The sequence below is a fragment of the Cetorhinus maximus genome, chromosome 7 (assembly GCF_964194155.1).
Source record: "Cetorhinus maximus chromosome 7, sCetMax3.hap1.1, whole genome shotgun sequence".
NCBI lineage: Eukaryota > Metazoa > Chordata > Chondrichthyes > Lamniformes > Cetorhinidae > Cetorhinus > Cetorhinus maximus.
Window position 1 is genome coordinate 127599203 of NC_135885.1, and position 18734 is coordinate 127617936.

Sequence of the window (18734 nt, forward strand, 5' to 3'; positions counted from 1 at the left end):
AATGTTAGCTTTTAGCCTTCGTTTAGTAAGAAGGGAAATATGCTTCTTTGATATCTTAAGGTAACTATAGGAATCCAAAAGTTGTAGCTGCTGAACATTTGAATTACGGCTGACCCTTGAAGCCCCAGCAGATTTGAATATGAGGCAGCCACCTGTTTAATGAGAAAAGTTTTTAGGAGGCATGGTAATTAGGATTATTAACTTCATCAGCATAGAGACAGAACAGGCAGAGAAGTTACCTTTGTAGCAAAGCATGAGAGAGACAGAGAAAGAGAGAGAAAGAGAGATTCCATTCAATAAAAGGGAAGCCCGGGAGCCGTACTTAAGATAAGCACCTGGAACTTAGGTTGGTATAAACCCTGGGGAAGACCACAGCCTGGCACTAGAAGGATAGAGAGCATGCTCCTTATAGTCAAGTTCAGGTAGAAACAAAGATGCTTTGAAGGTTGAGTTATTTTCACCCCCGTCAATCATTGTCACACAGAGCTGTAGCTACAAGGACAGAACAGAATCAAATTAGTATTGAATAATACATAATCCAATTCAGAGTTCTAACTGGTAGACTCACTTGATGCAACTTCAATTATAATAAATGTTAGAGGAAAGGCATGTGATAACAGAATAACATATAAAAACTGTGTCTACAAGAGCAGGTCAGAGGCTAAGAATCCTGCAGCGAGTAACTCACCTCCTGACTCCCCAAAGCTTGTCTACAATATACAAAGCACAAGTCAGGAGTGTGATGGAATACTCTCCCCTTGCCTCGATGAGTGCAGCTCCAACAATACTTAAGATTGACACCATCCAGGACAAACCATCCCACTTGATTGTCACCCCATCCACTAACCCCACTCCACCACCACCGAACAACAGCAGCAGTGTGTACCATCTACAAGATATACTGTAGAAACACAACATGGCTCCTTAGACAGCACCTTCTAAACCCACGACCACTACCATCTAGAAGGACAAGAGCAGCAGATACATGGTAATACCACCACCTGAAAGTTCCCTTCCATTCACTCACCATCCTGACTTGGAAACATATCACCGTTCCTTCACTGTCACTGGATCAAAATCCTGGAACTTCCTCCCTAACAGCACTGTGGGTGTATCTACACCACATGGACTGCAGCAGCTCAAGAAGGCAGCTCACCACCACCTTCTCAAGGGCAGTTAGGGTTGAGAAATAAATACTGGCCAAGCCAGCAATGCCCACATCCCTTGCATGAATACATTTTTTAAAAAGAAATAGGGTGATAGGGTTAACCTTAGGCTGCACTGGTATTTCCAGTGACATTTGCCTAAACTCTGCCACACCAGTGCAAAAGACCAAGGAATTTTAAGTGCAAATTAGGTCCAGCACAAAGCAAATTTATGCAACCTTTTGTGCTAGTTCAAAAAAATGGCACGGAAGTGAGTCTCACCACAAAACTAGCCAAACTCCCAGATCAAGTTTATCGCCATGTTGAATTTTCACTAATTTTCACTAATTTTCACGAATTCAAGGAGGCTGTTAAACATTAAACCCATTTTTTAAGGTGTTAGGCCAATAATTGGCACACTTTAAAAGGATGTAATTTTTTTAAAAAAACTAATAAAATGACTATTGTACTGCAATGCAACTAGTAAATGTATAGAGGTTTTAAGTCATTTTCAGTTATTTAAAAACCGGTTTATTTTCAGGTGGTGGATGAGGAACTGCTAAAAAGTGTTTATTTCCTGTGATAGATGCTTTTTCAACTGTACTGATGACACTATACCATATTACTATTCTTAAGTATACCAGGGGATACTTATAGTGGAAAAAATTACATTCAAAATGTTGCCCATTTGTGCTGTTTCATGGAAGATTTTAGGTTTATGATTATGCAATTCGGTTTCAGCAGAAAGTTGAACTGTAACATCGCTTCAAAAAGATCGTGCAATTTTGAATGCAAATTGTGCCCGGATTGCCAAGTGGGCCCAGCTTTACCCTGGGAAGATGTTGTGGGATCACTTTAACAGCCTGGGAGCGGAAGTTTCCGTTCTGGAGACTAAGTGCTGCAGAGAGTGAATGTGTGTGTGGGTGCCATTTAAATGTGGCAGCCAGACCTGCTACTCCATGAGGTAACAGCGGAGAAGTCGGGAGTGATTCCCGCTGGGTGGTGGGGCTGGCTCTTATGCCAGGTCGTCCGCTTTTCAGCTCATTATTTATGCCTCAAGAAGGAAGTTGTCGAATCTCGTGGTGGGGTGGACTAGGATTCATCCACCCCGCCATTACCTCATGGAGCCGAAGGTCCGGCCACCATATTTAAATGGCATCCACATACACATTCACTCTCTGAAGCCCAGGACTTGTTGTGATGAGTGAGGACCCCAGGAAGAAACAAGCCCCCTGCCCCCATGTTCGATGACAAGTGCCTGGAGAGACTCCTCCAGGCAGTCCAGGTAGAGGGAAATCCTCTACCCTCGGGATGGAAGCCGGAGTTCCACCAACCTCACCTTGTCAGCTTGGGAGGAGGTTGCCAGGGTGGTCAGTGTATGTGGACCCCAGAAGAGGACCACTGGGTACTTCAGGAAGAGGATGAGCGATCTCATCCGCTCTTCTATTACTTGGGAAGATGCTGGTTTGCATCTGAAGGCCTGGCTAGTGTGGCTTGACATAATCCCTGTGACTGCCATCAGTGTCCTAGGCTTTGTCGTACATATCTTAATCTACTAGAATAAAAATGTGGAAACCTGTAATGGGATGAGAGTGAAGCTCCAGTACAGCTGCTCTGTGATCTTTATCATCAATGAAGTTACTAAGTAATCCTTAAATGTCGAGACTGACTGGGCAAGGCACTCTGAGATGCCATTGCAATGCTAGATGTGAACTTGGGAAGCTCCCGATGAAGTCAGGGTCATGCGTGCTTGTTGATGAGCAGACGATGGTGCTGCTGAAGCTCTCTGTGCACACAAAGGTAACCTGACTCTTCGGCTCACCTCCATGATTGAGAGTGACAGATCACAGTGTCCTAAAGAGCAATCTCATCCTACCCACTCAGTTTTAGGATGAGGCCAGAGCATTATTCATGCATAAGAGATGGTCTTTCGAGAGATGTCACTGTCCGCAATTAGATTAATACTCAGATGGCGAAGAGAAAACCAGTGATTGATGATTGTTCCCCTTGAGGTGCCTTGCAATGCTCCAGGCATACTGCCATGAGTGCATTGATGTTTGCAGTGCTGCTCCTGCCTCCTAAAGGCTGCCATAGGCAGTGAAATGTTGGTGCGATGCTTGAAAGGACTGCACCATGTCTACTTGCTTCAGACTGAGGGCTGGCGGAGTTCTTTTCCTATTGCAGAATGGACATGTGTTCCTTAGGCTGCCTAACTTTCCAAGAATGAGGCCATTGTTATGGAAAAATGTGACTACTCGTTCTGAGATTGATGTCCTTTATTGAGATATTAAGGAGAACAAAGAAGGCCTTAATATTTACTCTGCATTGAAGGAACAGGTAAAATGGGTTCGTATGAGCTAGTCTTCTTCATCGCCCTAGAACGTCTCACGGGCTAGTCTGCTGCTGCTGGCCTGTGCAATGGCCTCTTCCTGTGGGGTGTCATCATCCTCCCCCTCTTTGATGTCATCCCTTTCAGCATCCTCCTCACTGGAGGAAATGTACAGCTCCTCCATCTTTTCATGTGGCAACTTATCCCTCTTTGCAGCGCCAGGTTGTGTAGAGAGCAGCAAACTATGATGATGCGGGACACCATTTGGGAGAGTACTGGAGAGCACTGCCTGATCAGTCCAGACATCTGAAATGCATCTTCAACATGCCAATGGTCTGGTCAATTAAGGACCATGTTGCAGAATGAGCTGCATTGTTCCTCTCCTCTGAAGCACTGCCAAACAGCATCATTATCCACATCTTTTGCACATAGCCTTTATCACCAATGAGCCAACCTTGAATGCACTGAGGGCCCTTGAAGATGTGTGGCACCTGCGAGTGACTCAAGGTGTAAGAGTTTTTCACAAACCTTCATAATCTGCTTTTGGTGATCACAGATCAGCTGCACATTAAGAGAGCAGAGGCCTTTTCTATTGATAACTCTCAGTGGATGGCCAGGGGGCTCTTAAGGCCACATGTGTGCAATTGATGGCATCCTGCACCTGTGAGAAGCCGGAGATCGCTGCAAATCCCACTGCTCTGGCAGCCTAGCTGGCTTCATCCAGGGAGAACTGGACGTAATTGTGTACCTTACTGAAAAGGACATCAGTGACTTCTTGTGCATTTATGAGTGGAGGATTGCAATATTCTGCAGAGGTCCCCAGTGGAGCCCTGGAATGAGCCACTTGCAAAAAGGTTGAGCATGGCAATCAACTTTAGAGCTACTGGCAATAGTCTCCCAGTTCCTGTGACACCGGATATTCTAAAAGAATGTGGCAGATGTGAGCCATGACATCCCTTAACTAGCAAAGGTGTCTTCTGCATTGTTTCTTGCTCGCCCCCAAGTGTGAGGGGCATCTTCGGTACACCGTGGGTCATGCAAAATGCCCCCGTGAAATTGGTTTCTCCTCCTCCTCTTTTGGGACTTCAGGGGGCTCTGCTGGTCCATGTTCCTCAGGATGAGGTTCTTCCCTTAGCCCTGCCAGACTGCGATGGACCCTCTTTCTCCTCTTCAGTTGAATCAAAGCCAGGTAGGCAGCAGCATTACCTGCTGCCTGCATTCTGCATTCCTCCTTGCGTCTGTAGAAGGATAGATGAGAGACATGATTGCACCATACCGTGCAATGATCGCCTGCGATCGCCAAGCCAGGGAGTTATTGTGAAGCCCTTGGGCTGCCCTCATTCCAGACATTCTATCCCCAGGTCCTCTCTTGCAGCTGAAGCACATCCTGATGGATCACAATTGGCATTTGAGTCTTCCTGACTTGTGTTATGACACAGAAGATGGTAAATGCTGAGCTGCTCAAATCCCAAAGGGAAAATTGAAACAGCTGCCACTACTGTTTTCGCAATTTGTATTTTATTTTGAGATGCGTGCCCTGAATTCAATAGTAATACGTCCATTGAGGCTTAGAGGTTTTTTTTTACAAAACTAAAGTAAACATTTATTAATAGAAGAAAAGATGTTAAGCACATACTTATGTCTACAAATTACTACTATAATAACTCCTAAATCCCATAATTAATCTGACTCCCAGTTAAGGCAACAGTAAAACAAATAGATTTCAACAGACCAAGGCAAAGCACACAATACCCTGGACAGTGATATTCACGGTGAGTTTTCTTAGCTTCGGTTCCTATAGACAGCAGCTTGATGCACAGAGGCTGGAGGCTTTTCACACTTGTGTTAGACCTTAGAAGTCCTTCTCCTTACACATAACCTCATCTCCTTTATACATGTTTCTCCCTTTATAATGTAAATTCTATTATTCCAACATGTCTTTGCAAATTTGCTTTTCCATAATATAAATCTTCCATACTCCTCATATTATCAGTAACCTTTGGGAAGGATAAACACTATGTTTGACCTAACTTCATATGGCTAGGTGTAACATCTCATCATCTCTTGGAAATTCAAACTATTCTGGTTTATCTAAAAATGCAAATGTTCCTCACGCCTCACATTCTAAAACTTCAGCCATGTTTACCTATTTCGCATTTCAAACCTAGCTTCCCTTTTGATCACTCAACAGCTCCAGAATAGCTATCTCTGATTCAATTAATTACCCCCCAACACACACAAACACACACACACACACACACACACACACACATACATACGCATACACAAACTAATCCAAACCCCGCTATTAACCTACCTTTACAAGAAACCACTATAATATTATGAAAATTATTATATTTTCATGACACTTGTCCCAGCTGAGCCTTGCTCTCCATATCCTGAGCTGGTAATTATTATGGTGCCCTTTCGATTGGCTTAGAGGTGCAGTAGTTGACCCCTCCCACAAGCCCTGAGACCCTTCCCCTGGTGATTTATTTTTCAGGGTTATTTTTCAACTGTATCATTATATTAGCTGTTGAGATGGTGCTCCTCCGATTCTATTTCGAGAACGGCTTCCAACTCCCCCACCCCATCACCATCCAAGTCCCCCCTATCATCTTCAAAGCTCATCATGTATAAGTTTCCCTCCCTCCAATCACTCTCCTGCTTCCCCTTTTAACCCTGGAGCCCATTGTCGTTGTAGTCGATGTCCCTGTCCTCCGCCCAGAACCGTTTTCTACCGACATCCCCATGCCCCATGTTGACCACACTCCTCCCCATCTTGAGGCCCTATGCATAGTCACCTAACGGGAAAACTCACTCACCCCCCCGCCATGAGGCCATTGACCACCCTCTTCCAAGTTTCCCGATTTACAGGCTACAGAAGTCTCCCCTGGCTGTGCCACTGGCATCTGCTGCCCATTAGGATGACAGTGGATAGGCAATGGCAAACATTCAAAGAGTGCATAGGTGAACTGCAACAATTGTTTATTCCTGTCTGGCGCAAAAATAAAACAGGAAAGGTGGCCAAACCATGGCTTACAAGGGAAATTAGAGATAGTACTAGATGCAAGGAAGAGGCATACACATTGGCCAGAAAAAACAACAGACCTGAGGATTGGGAGAAGTTTAGAATTCAGCAAAGGAGGACCAAGGGACTGATTAAGAAGGGAAAAATAGAGTACGAGAGTAAGCTTGCAGGGAACATAAAAACTGACTGTAACAGTTTCTCTAGGTATGTGAAGAGAAAAAGATTGGTGAAGACAAATATAGGTCCCTTACAGTCAGAAACAGGGGAATTTATAATGGGGAACAAAGAAATGGCTGACCAACTAAATATATACTTTGGTTCTGTCTTCACAAAGGAGGACACAAATAACATACCAGAAAGGTTGGGGAAAACAGGGTTTAGTGAGAGGGAGGAACTGAAAGAAATCAGTATTAGTAGGGAAATGGTGTTGGGGAAATTGATGGGATTGAAGGCCGATAAATCCCCGGGGCCTCATAATCTACATCCCAGAGTACTTAAGGAAGTGGCCCTAGAAATAATGGATGCACTGATGGTCATCTTCCGAGATTCTATAGACTCTGGAACAGTTCCTACAGATTGGAGTGTAGCTAATGTATTCAAAAAGGGAGGCAGAGAGAAAACAGGGAATTATAAACCAGTCAGCCTGACGTTGGTAGTGGAGAAAATTCTAGAGTCCATTATAAAAGATTTAATAGCTGAGCACATGGAAAACAGTGGCAGAATCGGACAGAGTCAGCATGGATTTATGAAAGGGAAATCATGCTTGACAAATCTACTGGAATTTTTTGAGGATGTAACTAGTAGAGTTGATGAGGGGGAGCCAGTGGGTGTGGTTTATTTGTACTTTCAGAAGGCTTTCGGCAATGTCCCACATAAGAGATTAGTGTGTAAAATTAAAGTGCATGGGACTGGGGGTGGTGTATTGAGATGGATAGAAAACTGGTTGGCAGACAGGAAACAAAGAGTAGGAATAAATGGGTCTTTTTCCAAATGGCAGGCAGTGACTATTGGGGTACCGCAGGGATTGGTGCTGGGACCCCAGTTATTCACAATATATATGAATGATTTAGATGAGGGAATTAAATGTAATATCTCCAAATTTGCAGATGACACGAAGCTGGGTGGGAGGGTGAGCTGTGAGGAGGATGCAGAGATGCTTCAGTGTGATTTGAACAAGCTGAGTGAGTGGGCAAATGCATGGCAGATGCAGTATAATGTGGATAAGTGTGAGGTTATCCATTTTGATAGCAAAAACAGGAAGGCAGATTATTATCTGAATGGCTATAAATTGAGAGAGGGGAATGTACAACAAGACCTAGGTGTCCTTGTACACCAGTCACTGAAGGTAAGTATGCAGGTGCAGCAGGAGGTAAAAAAGGCAAATGGTATGTTGGCCTTCATAGCCAGAGGATTCGAGTACAGGAACAGGGATGTCTTGCTGCAATTGTACAGGGCCTTGGTGAGACCACACCTGGAATATTGTGTGCAGTTTTGGTCTCCTTATCTGAGGAAGGATGGACTTGCTATAGAGGGGGTGCAGCAAAGGTTTACCCGACTGATTCCTGGGATGGTGGGACTGACATATGAGGAGAGATTGAGTCAATTAGGATTATATATTTGCTGGAGTTCAGAAGAATGAGGGGGGAAACTTATAGAAACCCATAAAATTCTGACAGGACTAGACAGGGTAGATGCAGGAAGGATGTTCCTGATGGTGGGGGAGTCCAGGACCAGGGGTCACAATCTGAGGATATGGGGTAGACCATTTAGGACTGAGATGAGGAGAAATATCTTCACCCAGAGATTGGTGAGCCTGTGGAATTCATTACCACAGAAAGTAGTTGAGAACAAAACATTGTATGTTTTCAAGAAGGAGTTAGATATAGCTCATGGGGCAAAAGGGATCAAAGGATATGGGGAGAAAGCGGGAGCAGGCTATTGAGTTGGATGATCAGCCATGATCATAATGAATGGCGGAGCAGGCTCGAGGTGCCAAATCGCCTACTCCTGCTCCTAGTTTCTATGTTTCCATTACCAAGCCATCAACCCCCAGGACCCAAATGTGTGAGGGACTGACCACACCCAGCTTACAATTCTGTGCCTGACACAGACAGACCCTCCCCCTCCCTGGACCAGGACACGTGTGCCAGACATAGCCCTGTAGCATGGTCCATGCTTCCCCAGGACTGGCTTTAAATTCTAGACCTGACACTATGGTTCACACTGCCCCAGGACTAACTCACATTTATTCTCTTTTCCATTCAACCACCAACCCTCCCCACCCAACCCCCAGTCATGCGTCTCTGTCCACCCCTTCCCTCCCGGACTCCAGACGCCGCCTCCCCCAGTCAAGTGTCTGCCTTCCACCCCTTCCATTACCTCTGTCCAGTCAGCCTCCCAGTCAAGTATCTGCCTTCCATTCCTTGTCTTGCCTCTGTCCAGTCATTCACCTCCCCCCAGTCAAGCATTTGCCTTCCAACTCCTTCCCTTCCCACTGGTCTTGCCTGAACAGCCTTGACCCAGAGTCGGAGCAGCCATGAGAGCAGCGCAGCGAAAGGTAGGCAAATACTATGCGTGTAATTGTCAAAGTCATGAATGAAGTGCAGGTTGCAAGGCACACACCAATTATATCTGGTCATGAATCAGACTGGTCTAATTATCTGCTGGGGGTGGGAGGGGTGCAATTAAATTTGGAGTGTGAACATGACCCAGGCGATGAGCTCAAAGGGATGCAAATATGGTTCCTGACATGGACCCGTGGGGAACTTGACCTGTCATGAAAGTCCAGAGGGGAAAATTCCAACTTATATTTTGCCATCACGCCAAATTTTGTCCTCCCTCCCGCCACGATTCCTGCTGCTGGCAGGACCAGAAAGTGGTCTGTAAGTGGAGAGTCGCTGGAGGAAGTAATGGCATGTCTCACACAAACCAGGAATTGTGGGTGTGGAGTAAGAGGTGTGTTAATGTGCTCCTCTAGTGGTGGAATGTACCAGTTTGTTACAATAAAGAACACTTGTATTTGTTACATATTGTTTAAATTCCTGTGACTCATATCAATCATACTCTAAAGGAACAAATTACATAACAAAAGTTATACAGATTGTTTTGGAAAATGAACATTTTCCAGGTATTAACATGTCTTTAATGCGACCATGTTGTATAGAAATGTAATGAATTGCGATATAGTAATCTGTAAGAAAAATGTACAAGCAGTGACAAATTGTAAGGAGGATTTTGATTCATTGGGTTTGAACAAGCTGAATACTGAGTTCTGAACTGAAACATGTTTGAGTTGCCAAACATCAGGTATTGTTGTAAACATTTTAAATGTATGACTAAGTATTATTACATAGGCTGTCTGTTTAATATATCTATAAACTCTTGACCTCAAAGTTTGAAAAACCTTACTGTGTTATGACCACAGCGGATGTTAATTGCTGCGCAAACCAAATCCCAGAGGGAAACTTGGCTTATGGGTCATACACTTTCTTTTGTATTCTGAAAATGAGAAGAAAACACACTGATCTCAGCAGCAAGAAGTCCAGTAACTCTTTGGGGAGTTTAAAAATTAAAAGTAAAAGTTTTATTAACAAGAATAAAAGAAAGCTTAAGCACACAAAATTATGGATGTACAGTTAAAATTAGTCTTACAAAACATTCCCCCAAAAAAACTCTCTAGTTGGTCAGACCCACAAGTAAACACCTTCCAGGCAACACTCCCTTATATAAGTTTAACTATAAAAACCCAGTAATATTACCCAAAGCAAACTTTAATAAAGGCATACCACATGACCTCTTAAACTCTCTTCCACTCTGCTGTGGAAATCCAAAACTTCAGAACAAGACAGCTCTTTGCAACCCAAGACTTTTCTGGCTTGACTGAATGGCTGATTCAAACTGCATCTTCTCCCCGCCTAGAGCTAACAGCCAACAGCTCAACAGAAACTAGCTACCTTAAGGTTTCCAAGTAACTCTAAAATACCTTTCCCCGTCCCCTTTCATCTCAAGTTACATTGTTCTCACACTTCTTTGAAAGTCAAATCCTTCCAAATATACAATATTTCACGTTTATATTTAGTCTCTGCTTTTGGGCAATAAAATGTAATATACCCTCTTCTATTTACCTATGGAACTCCTGCAAGATACAAAAATGTTTCTCGTTACCTTTGACTTTCCTTTGATTTTCAAACAAGCTCTCAACTTATTTAAAAATGCAAATGTTAGATCCAACCTATTCACTTGTACCTCAACACCTCATGGTATCTTAATACAAATTCCACAAACTTAACACCTCTATCCTTTCATGTTTTAAACCCTCAACTTTTCTCCAGCTTAATTAAATCATTTGCAGACATACACACAGCCTTCTTTACAGAATAATACAACATTCCCCAAAAACATTTTTAAAAAAATAACATCCATTCTCACAATTGATTTTGAGGAATAAATGGAAGACCTTATCATAAATATGTGAAAAAAATCTAAAAATCCTGCCCAAGCAGGATCCTAATGCTTGAGGTAATTGTTTATATGGAACACATTTTGTAGCGGCCAAAGATTGTATCCCAGAATCTTATTACAACAGTAAATCTGTACTATCAATAATTATTGAAAAAATGACAATAAATCTACTGGAGAGTACATAGGACCAGAAATCTGAGACAACATCTAACGTTGTTCACTTAGATGTGAAGTCTTCTGATTCCTCAGTACTTCAACATCTTATTCCATTGCAATCCCATCATGTTCACAAAGAAATTGTGCGGACAGCCATTAGATCTGTTTGTTCCGATAGGGAACAAAACAAAGTGAAGACTGTGTTACAATGTCAAATCAGTAGAACTTGGGGTAAATTTATGAAAATTGTCCTTCCAGTACTTCCAGGCATTAGAATAGATTGGATAATCAGATTTAAAAGGAGGTCAATGTAAGGCACCTTACTGTGGTAAGTTATTGTCTGTAACTTTATCAACGGAAGCAGGCTGAACTGATGGTCAGACATCTGTTTTGTCAGATGGCCTCATCATGAAAGACTGACTAATGCATTCAGCCCAGCAAGGTTTTGTTTACACAGTTGCATAGGGGACTTTTGGCTTTGTTTGATTGACAGCTTTATTATTTCATAATAATTTGATTTTTGTTTGAAGTGGTTTTTCAATGCCTGCATGTTTATTTTGACAAGATTAAATGTTTGTTTAATAGAAATTTCTCTGGCTATGCTGTATTGACAGTTTTATGAGAAGGTAAGAGGGGCAATGTTTTGTAATGTAAGCAGGGTCAGAGATGTGAGGGGACATGGAGAGGGTCTAGGAGATTTAAGGAGGTGTGGAGAGGGCATGGGGATGGGTGGGGACTAAGAAGAGGGTGAGGGCTAGAGGGTCTAACAACCATGAAAAGAAGTGGGCTGATGTACCAGTAAACTGAGATGGGCCTTCTAACTTGCCAGCCTCACCATCCATCCACCTCTTTTGCCACCTTCAGCCTATCTTCAGAGGTGGCAGGCCCACCTCCAGAGAGGATCACGGAGTTGGCAAATTTCCCAACTCATCTTTCCTATCTCTTTGATGAAAATCCTGCCCACTGTGTGCACTTTTCGACAGACAGGGATCGATCTGCGTTATTCTAGGCGGGTAGTTGCATTGTAACAATGAGACTTGTTCAAATGGTGTGTGTAGCATGACATTATGAAAAATCAAAGCAACTTGGTCACAGCCACTAATTTTCTGCGCTCTTAGGAAGACAACAGTATGGTAAAAATGTTTTGATTCCATACTAGATGGATGAAAGTGTTGACATGGTAGAATGAAGCATATGTAAACTTTCTGTTGGATTTAAGCATAGTAATATCAATGGCATGGCAGTGGAACGATTGTATGTGATGCATACAATTTCACTGGGATTATAGTTTTTTACTATCATTCATAGGATGTATTGGTGTTGGACTGAGTCTGCTGCTGATTTTCTTGCAGCACACTACACAGGTCTGCCACTGGCATCCTACTTAGCCATTGACTCCTGAGACCTTTGCACCTCTGTTATTCCCAGGCAGCTGTTCTGCTGTAGCATATTTGCTGCATAGGTTTCTGGCAAGATTTGATGCAAGCCTTCTGCAACCTTTAACTTTACTGATTCTGATCTTCTGCCAAATAAGTTGCGAGAGGTGCGCTGAATTCAATTTCTGTTCTGTTCTGACCACAGTCAAAGTACCTTTTCACCTTTTAAATTGCTGTTCTGCTGTCCATGAAACTATGTTGCTTGCCATCACTGATGTGATGCAATTTTGAGAGCAAATAAGTGCAACGTGAGAGTTTTGGAGCACTGCGTGAGATGCATTTATATACCAATTGAGGGAATTAACAGCTCAGCAGCTCTAACACATGGATTCAGTGTTATAACACCATGAAGCAGTTACTTCATGCAGAGAGCAATTTGGCAATGAAAAATAAAGCCTGGAATAATCAATGTTCTACAGCACTCACAAATGTACTTGCTGGTAATGCCAATGTAGTGTGTACATTGAGAATAAATTAAAGAGTAAATTTAACGTAACTACTTTGTAAGTCACATTACATAAAAAATGGTGTACCATAATACGTGTTGTAAATTATCATCATGTTATCACATACAATATTGATATTTTGATAGCAGTTACTGTATCAGTGCAGTGATTTGATGCTAGCCTACTTGGGAGCAAATAGGGACATGATGCTGGTACAAACTGTGGCAACAAAAGGACTAACCTGTAAATCTGTTTCATAGGAGCTTTGACCCAATGGAACAGATGTCTAGAGTTGTGATCTAGAAAAGGCATGGCCAACAAGCCTCAATGTATACTGTATTAATAAATTACACTGGAACAAATAAACAAAAGACTATATCATTAAGGTGCAAAAAGTCTTTTGGCCCCAGATTTTTCTGGAAGGGGACATTATAATATAGTGTGCCACATTCATTAAACATACCTGTATGTGTTTAGGTTTTAATATTTTTGCTCATGATGTTGTTGGATGCGTGAGCTACTAATGGCTCAGTGAGGGTAAACAACAAGGCAAACATTGTATCTACCAGATTACCCCATGAGTTTAAAAGATAGAGAAGTAAACAAAGGATGGACTGAGGAGAGTGAATTAGAGTGCATGAAATCAATTTCAAATCAGATACAGAAGGAAAAAATAGAGTTGGGAAAAAAGAATAGATTAAAAAAGAAAGTTTTTTTTTAAACTTAAAATTTGGCATTTTTAAAATCTCCACCAACAATTCACAATCTAAAAGAATGAGACTCCACACTTCCAATTGTTCAATTTTTGAACCAGAGAGGCAGTTACCAACAATCATCACAAAAAAAGAAATGGTTTGGGCACAGTCAAGGAATCTTCCCTCAAAAGGAAAAGTAAGGCAAACAAATCCAGAGATCCCTGGATGGAAAAAGAGATAGCAATTAAGATAAAGAAGAAAATGTGTGCTTATGACCGGTGTCAGGTAGAAAAAATACAACCGAGAACCAAACAGAATACAGAAGGTCCAGAGGAGAGGTGAAAAAGCAAATATGAGAAGTGAAACGGGACTATGAGAAAATACTAGCAACCAACATAAAGAGTAATCTCAAAGTCTTCTATAGGCACATAAATAGTAAAAGGATGGTAAAAGGAGGAGTAGGGCCGAATAGGATCAAAAAGGAAATTTACACATGGAGACAGGGAGAATGGAAGAGGTGTTAAATGAATAACTTGCATCTGTCTTTACCAAGGAAGCTGATGCTATTGTAGGGGGTGGTTGTGTGTGTCAGTTTCACCTCTGACTTCTGAGCGGTTCGAATTGCTCCTACTCCCTGGGTTCTAGACCTTGGGCTTATTTGGGGGTTGTGACAAAGTGCAGCAGGCAACTGGTTTTGGTGCAAGAAAAACTGAGTTTATTGAAGTCACTAATGTACTTATAACACTAGGATTACACTGAGATTATACAGACTTACAAAGTACACTTAGTTAAGAATGGGGAACACACGGCATAACGAGGGAAAAATCACGCTACTAATCCCCTTACTCTTGTCCCACCCCCAAAACCTAACTAAATTGAACTAGGGGAGGTCAGGGATGATGCTCACCAACCAGGGTTCCTTGACAGTTCGAAATCCAGCCAGGTAAGCCGGTTGCAGCTTTGGGTACGCTCTTTGTGTCCTCTGGGGCCTGCCATCCTGGTCTGTGGAATCTGCGAAGGTTCTTCAGTTGAGTGGAGGACGCAGTTGTGGGTGGTCAATCTTCATGGAGGGCTATGGTTGCGGCCTTGTTGTCTTCGGTTCAGCCTGCCACCCCGTGCCTCTCACTGTGATGTTGCCTGCGGGCCTGCAAACCTCCAGATCTTCTTGCTTAAACTCTGTTTCAACCGCTCCCAACTGCTCACTGCCCTGTATCAGCTTTCAAAACTGCTTACCCTTCTGCTAAGTTTCTCTCTCTCTCCTTCATAACTGACTGCCCAGTTATACTGTCTTTTGAATTTCTTATCAGAATCCAAATCAAGGTTAGTTCTTTATTTGACTTTGGTGGGCTTCCCCCGGTGATTGGTGTCTCGTTGTTTTTAATGGGCTTGCATGATGTTTATCATTGTCTTCCTGCCTAGTAACTAGTTTTGAACTGAAAGCCATTGTATGTGTGGAGTATTGATGGGTTCGCATAATTGAATTGATTGTGCCTTCCTGCCTTAGTAGTTAGTAGCGATTATTTATGCAAGATTTTGATGGGCTTCAGTTTCATGTGAGGTGAAGTCTTTCTCTGGGCTGATTGTATTAAAGGGAAGAACGCGTATTCTGTCTCCTCTCGTTGTCTGGTTTCAGGCAAAACAATCCACACTGCACTCAATAAGCCCGGGCATGTGAAGCCCCAGGCCTTCATGGGCCCTGCCTCCTGTCTGCAGGGTTTTACACTTAACACTTAAAAGTCCAAAAGCCATATCCTTGTTGATGATATGAAAAAATGTGGCAATTTTGAGAACCCTTCATTATCCAGGCCATGATGACAGATGAGGAAACCTGTCATTAGATGGGTCCAAAATTGATAAGGAGTAAGTGTTAGATAAACTGTCAGTACATAAAGTTGACAAGGCACTGGGACCAGATGAGATGCATCCAAGAATGTTGAAGGAAGAAGTGAGAGTAGAAATTGCAGGGCACTGGCCATAATCTTGCAGCCTTTTCTAGACTCAGGGGCGGTGCAAGAGGACTGGGGAGTAGCAAACATTACACCCTGTTCAAAAGTGGTTGTAAGGATAAACCCAGCAATTAGAGACCAATCAGTTTAACTTCGGTGGTGGGGAAGATTCTAGAAACAATTATTTGGGATAGAATTAATAGTCACATGGAAAAATGTGGATTGATTAGGAAGAGCCAGCATGGATTTCTAAAAGGGAAACCGTGCTTAACTAACTTGCTGGAGTTTTTTGAAGAGGTAATAGAGTGGATTAATGATGGTAATGCTGTTGATGTGGTGTGCATGGACTTTCAAAAGGCATTCAATACAGTGCTATACAACAGACTTGTGAGAAAAGTTGTAGTTCATGGAATAATAGCAACATGGATACAAAATTAGCTGAATAATAGGAAACAGAAACTAATGGTTAATTGATGTTTCCCAGGCTAGAAGAAGGTTCATAGTGGAGTTCCACAGGGGTTGGTATTGGGACCCTTGCTTTTCCTGATACATATTAATGATCTAGACCTTGGTGTGAGGGGAACAATTTCAAAGTTTGCCAATGATACAAAACTTGGAAGCATTATAAACTGTGAGGAAGACAGAGCTGAACTTCAAAAGAACATAAACAATTTGGTGGAGTGGGCAGATAGGTGGCAGATGAAGTTCAGCGAGGAGAAGTGTGAGGTGATCCATTTGGTAGAGAGAACATTGGGAGACAATATAAAATAAGGGGTACAATTCTTAAGGATGCGCAAGAGCAGAGAGACCTGGGTGTATATGTACATTGGTCATTGAAGCTGGCAGGACAGGTAAACAGAGCAGTTACTAAAGCAAACCGTATTCAGGGCTTTATTAATAGGGGTATAGAGTATAAGAGCAAGGAGATTATATTGAGTTATATAAGACACTCATTAGACCTAAGTTGGAGTATTATGTACGTTTCTGGGTGCCATACTATAGGAAGGATGTGAACACATTGGAGAGAGTGCAGAAGAGATTTACAAGAATAGTTTCAGGGATGAGAAACTTCAGTTTTGAAGATAGATTGGAGAGGTTGGGACTGTTCTCCTCGGAGAGGAGAAGGCTAAGAGGAAATTTGATAGAGATGTTCAAAATCATGAGGGGGCTGGATAGAGTATATAGGGAGAAACTGTTCCTGCTCGTAAAAGGGTTGAGAAGGAGAGGGCACCAATTTAAAGTGATTTGAAAAAGAAGCAAATTGTGATGTGAGAAAAAACTTTTTCACCCAGTGAGTTATTCGAGTCTGAAATGCACTAACTGGAAGTGTGTTGGAGGCAGGTTCAATCAAGGCATTCAAATAAATGCTTATTTGAATAGAAAAAAAAACATGCAGGAGTATGGAGAATAGGTAGGAGAATGGCACTAAGTCATAATCCTCATTTCAAGAACCAGTGCAGACATGATGGGCCAAGCGGCCTCCTTCTGAGCCAAAACGATTCTGTGAGAAGAGTACTTATGTTTTAAATTACTAGACCTAAATTTCCTTTCCGATAATCAGACTATGGGGAATCAATGTCTAACTGAAGGAACTTCATGAAACTTATCGGGACATTAACCGTGAGGTGCCATTTTCACAAAGCTAACAATGGAACAGTCCAAATTGGACAGGCAACATGTGGCAATTCACAATCCCCAGGGTATCTCTTCCTTGCCGCAAGTTTCCACTGAGTTTCACATTATTAATGATGCGAGTTACTCAGACATCATGATGTTTATAGCAAACTCTGAGCTTTTATGTCTTTCTGTGCCTGAAAAAATATTTAGAGGAATGTTCTCTAACATCTCAAACTTGTCATTACAGTAGGCATTTGACAGCAAAGCTCTCCAGTGAGATAAGAAGTTAGGGCATGTACAGAAGCTGAAGCTCAATTTACATTCGCAGATCAGAACAGTGGTGCTAAGCAATATCTGATGTGGTAGCATTTTAGTGCTTAGTTGCTAAGATATGGTTATTACCACCACCAAAACTGATCGAATAACAGCAGCACCTTCCTTCTCTCAGTTTAGATCCAGGCCAGGATCATAGTCCTCACTGCTTTCTCCACAGAATTCATAGTGCTTCCTCATCGTACAAGGTGAAAGCTTGGAAATGCTGAAGTTCACCACCCATCACAGATCTCTACTGGCTGTTATACTGCATTGCCTTTGAGAAAGAAAACAAATAGAAGTAAATTACATTTAGTTACCATGACATGCATTGAAATCCACATGTCAACATCCAGCTTTATAATGGATATAGTGACATATGCAAGCGACAGGCAGCTACAAGGCATACAAGGTCTTTTTATGGGGTGAAAGAATATGATTGAAGGAACAGGTGAAGGCTTGGTGTGAAAAGAGCAGCACCATACCGTATGGCAAGCAATTCCAGCACTGTTGTGATTTTAGTTTTTATTTAAATTGGGTAAGTACCTTCTATTCCCTCCCACATGATCAAAATTTTGCATTTAATTTTTTGTTTTTCCCTGATAAGAAGTCCAAGCATAAATCATGGCTTTATAAAAAGATCACTTATTATACAGCAAAAAAATATGAAAGCAGAACCAAAAAATACCTGCAGTCCTTACACAATTGGCAGTTAAGGGTGTTTAAAGAAGTTGGGGAAGCTTTGAAGCCTGTTGAGACCTTGTAAATGTCTCGGTGCCTGCAAGAAATGGAACTAGTTATGTTCTTTTTTCAGGATCAGGACAGCCTTGGAGGAGGCTGAAGAAGCAGCAAGGTGAGGAGGGAGAGAGTGAGTACGCTTCCTTCATGTGGTCAATTTTATAGCCTTTTTGATTGGAACGTTTCACAACCTGTTGGCTTCATTCCCCAGTTCCAGGGATTCCAGCTCCCATTTCATATATTGCTTGCGTTGTGTTTTCTCACGTCTGATTGGGTTATTTGAATATAGTTCAGGAATTATTTGGCATTCCCCTTGCCCTTTCTCTTCGCTGTGACTCAGTTATGCAGGTCTCCATGGTGATCGGTCCTTCCTTTGTATCAAGCATGCTGCATGACTCCTTGAAAACACTTTTTTTTTACTT